This window comes from Rattus rattus, chromosome 10 (genome assembly GCF_011064425.1).
Source record: "Rattus rattus isolate New Zealand chromosome 10, Rrattus_CSIRO_v1, whole genome shotgun sequence".
Classification (NCBI taxonomy): domain Eukaryota; kingdom Metazoa; phylum Chordata; class Mammalia; order Rodentia; family Muridae; genus Rattus; species Rattus rattus.
In genome coordinates this window covers 83,192,487-83,196,690 of record NC_046163.1, presented here as the reverse complement: position 1 = coordinate 83,196,690, position 4,204 = coordinate 83,192,487, and the positions used below count along the sequence as shown (strand labels likewise).

General features: G+C 37.8%; 1 non-coding gene across 1 annotated transcript; it reads left to right on the top strand.

The window, feature by feature from the left end:
- The first annotated feature begins 678 nt into the window (after positions 1-678).
- On the top strand, positions 679-785 carry LOC116911875. The gene has a single exon (XR_004389389.1). It is a non-coding gene; the product is annotated as a U6 spliceosomal RNA (small nuclear RNA).
- Positions 786-4,204: the final 3,419 nt, after the last annotated feature.

Sequence of the window (4,204 nt, the reverse complement as noted above, 5' to 3'; positions counted from 1 at the left end):
CCATGGTTACCCCCTTCCTCAAGCCCCTCCATCATTCTCCCCTTTTCCTCTGAGGGGTTAGGGCCTTCCTGAGTATCAACCTCACCCCGGGATATGAGCCTCTTCAGGGCTAGGTGTATCCATTCTCACTGAGGCTGGACAAGGCAGCACAGCTAGAAAAAAATTATCACATAGAGAGGTAACAGGTTTTAGGAATTCTCTCACTTCATTTGTTTAGAACCACATGGGGACCAACCTGGACATTTGCTGCCTATGTGCAGGTTGGCCTAGGTCCAGCCTGTGTATATTCTTTGAATGTTTGGTTCAATTCTTGAGAGCCCCAAGGGTCCAAATTAGTTGACTCCAGTGATTTCTTTGTTAAGTTTCTATTTCCTTCAGGGCCCAATATCGTTCCACCTATTCCTCCATAAGAGACTCCAAGCTCCAACAATTGTTTGTCTGTGAGTATCTACATCTGTCTGAGTCTGTTGGTGGGTGGAGACTCTCAGAGGCTACTCACGCTAGACCCCGGAATGCAAGCATAACAGATTAATAATAATAGTGTCATGGACAGATGTTTGCCCATGGGACATATTTTACATCTTGTTGGTTATTGGTTGGTCATTCTGTCAGTGTGTCAACCTATGACACTCTACTTCTTGTAAAGAGGATAAAATTAGGGTTAAAAACTTAGCATGTATGCCCACTTCAGCAGCACATATAATAAAATTGGAACAATACAGAGAAGATTAGCATAGCCCCTGCGCAAGGATGACACTCAAATTCGTGAAGCATTCCATATTTTTAAACTGGAGTTGTAATTCTAATATCAAAAAAAATTGACTTTCAACCAATAGTCATTAAAAAAGATAAGGAAAAACACTTCATATGCATCAAAGGAAAAATCCACCAAGATGAACTATCAATCCTAAATATCTATGGTCCAAAAGCAAGGACACCTACATTTATAAAAGAAACTTTACTACAGATCAAAGTACACTTCACAAGATAATAGGAGGAGATTTCAATACCCCACTCTCATCACTGGACAGATCATGGAAACAGAAATTAAGAGGAGACATAGAGAAACTAACAGAAGATAGGAACTAATTGGATTTACCAGATATTTATAGAATATTCCATCCTAAAACAAAAGGATACTGTCTTCTCAGCAGCTTATGGAACCTTTTCCAAAATTGACCATATAATTGGTCACAAAACAGGCCTCAACAGATACAGGAAGATAGAAATAACCAAATGCATCTTATCAGATCACCATGCACTAAGAACGGTCTTCAATAACAAAAATAATGACAGAAAGCCCACATATACATGGAAGTTGAACAATGCTCTACTCAATGACAACTTGGTCAAGGAACAAATAAAGAAAGAAATAAAAGACTTCTTAGAATTTTATGAAAATGAAGACACAACATTCCCAAACTTATGGGACACAATGAAAGTGGGACTAAGAGGAAAACACATACCTCTGAGTGCCTGCAAAAAGAAACAGGAGAGAGCATATGTCAGCAGCTTGATAGGACACCTTAAAGCTCTAGGAGAAAAAGAAATAAATAAATCCAAGAGGAGTAGAAGGCAGGAAATAATCAAACACAGAGCTGAAATCAACCAAGTAGAAATGAAAGAACAACAAAACCAAAACCAGGAGCTAGTTCTTTGAGAAAATCAATGGGATAAACTTTTAGTCAGACTAACCAGAGGTCACAAAGAGTGCATACAAATTAAGAAAATCAGAAATGAAAAGGGAGAAATAAGAACAGAATCTGAAGAATTAAAAAAAAAATCAGATCCTACTAGAAAAACCTATAACCTATAACTGGAAAATCTGTCGGAAATGGACAATTTTCTAGTCAGATACCAGGTACCGCAGCTAAATCAGGAACAAATAAATCATCTAAACAACCCCATAACTCTCAAAGAAATAGAAGCAGTTATTAAAAGTCTCTCAACCAAAAAGAGGCCAGGTTCAGATTGGTTCAGTGGAGAATTCAATAAGACACTCATAGAAGACCTCATACCAATACTGTCCAAACTATTCCACAAAATTGAAACAGAAGGAGCACTACCAAATTCCTTGTACGAAGCCACCATTACTCTTAGACTGAAACCACACAAAGACCCAATGAAGAAAGTGAATTTCACACCAATTTCCTTTATGAAAATTTACACAAAAATACCAATAAAATTCTTGCAAACCTAATCTAAGAGCACATCAAAATGATCATCAATCATGATCAAGTAGGCTTCATCCCAGGGATGCAGGGATGGTTTAATATAAGAAATGTCATCAATGTAATCCGCTATATAAACAAACTCAAAGATAAGAACCACATGGTCATTTCAATTGATGCTGAGAAAGCATTTGACAAATTTGAACACCCCTTCATGATAAAAATCCTATAAAGAGCAAAAATTCAAGACCCATATCTAAACGTAGTAAAAGCAATATACAGCAAAACAGTAGCCAGCATCAAACTAAATGGAGAGAAACTTGAAGCCATCCTACTGATATCGTCGACTAGACAAGGCTGGCCACTCTCTCCCTACTTATTCAGTATAGTACTTGAAATCCTAGCCAAAGCAGTCAGAGAGCGAAAGGAGGGCAAAGGGATACAAATTGGAAAAGAAGAAATAAAAATATCATTATTTGCAGATGCCATTATAGTGTACTTAAGTGACCCCAAATGTTGCATCAGAGAACTACTTAACCTGATAAACAACTTCAGCAAAGTGTTGGGGTATAAAATTAACTGAAACATATCAGTAGCCTTCCTCTACTCAAAGGAAAAACAGGCTGAGAAAGAAATTAAGGAAATAAAACCCTTCACAATAGTCCCAAGTAACATAAAATATCTTGGTATAAATTTAACCAAGCAAGTGAAAAATCTGTATGACAAGATCTTCACCGCTCTGAAGAAAGAAATTGAGGAAGATCTCAGAAGTTGGAAAGATCTTCTATGCTCATGGATTGGCAGGATTAATATATTAAAGATGGCCATTTTGCCAAAAGCAATCTACAGATTCAATGCAATACCCATCAAAATTCCCCCTCAATTCTTTATATAGATAGAAAGAGCAATTTGCAAATTATTGTGGAATAACAAATAACCCAGGATAGCGAAAACTATACTCAACAATATAAGAACTTCTGGGGGAATCACCATCCCAGACTTCAAGCAGTATTACAGAGAATTAGTCATAAGACTGTAGGGTATTGATACAGAGACAGGCAGGTAGATCAGTGGAACAGAATTGAAGACCCAAAAATGAACCCACACACCTATAGCCACTTGATTCTTGACAAAGTAGCTAAAACCGTCCAATGGAAGAAAGATAGCATTTTCAACAAATGGTGCTGGTTCAGCATGTAGAAGAATGTAAATTGATCCATTCTCATCATCTTGTACAAACTTTAAGTCCAAGTGGATCAATTTGCTCCACATCAAACCAGATACACTCAAACTAATAGAAGAAAAGTGGGGAAGAATCTTGAACACATGGGCACTGGGGAAAATCACCTGAAGAAAACACCAATGGTGTATGCTCTAAGATCAAGAATCGACAAATGGGACCTCATAAAACTGCACAGCTTTTATAAAGCAAAGGACACTGTCATTAGGACAAAATGGAAACCAAGAGATTGGAAAAAAATCTTTACCAATCCTACATCTGATAGAAGGCTAATATCCAAAATATACAAAGGACTCAAGAAGTTAGACTTCAGAGAGCCAAATTACCCTATTAAAAAGTGGGGTACAGAGCTAAACAACACATTCTCAACTGCGGATTATCGATTGGCCAAAATCACCTAAAGAAATATTCAACATTCTTAGTCATCAGGGAAATGCAAATCAAAACAACCCTGAGATTCTACCTCACACCACTCAGAATGGCTAAGGAAAAAAAAAAAAAAAAAAAAAAAGACAACTTGGGTGACAGTAGATCCTGGCCAGGATGTGGAGAAAGAGGAATATTCCTCCACTGTTGGTGGGATTGCAAACAGGTACAACCATTCTGGAAATCAGTCTGGAGGTTCGTCAGAAATTTGGACACTGCACTACCTGCGGACCCAGCTATACCACTCTCCGGCATATACCCAAAAGATGCTGCAACATATAACAAAGACACATGCTCCACAATGTTCATCGCAGCCTTATTTATAATACCCAGAAGCTGGAAAGAACCCAGATGCCCTTCAAAAGAG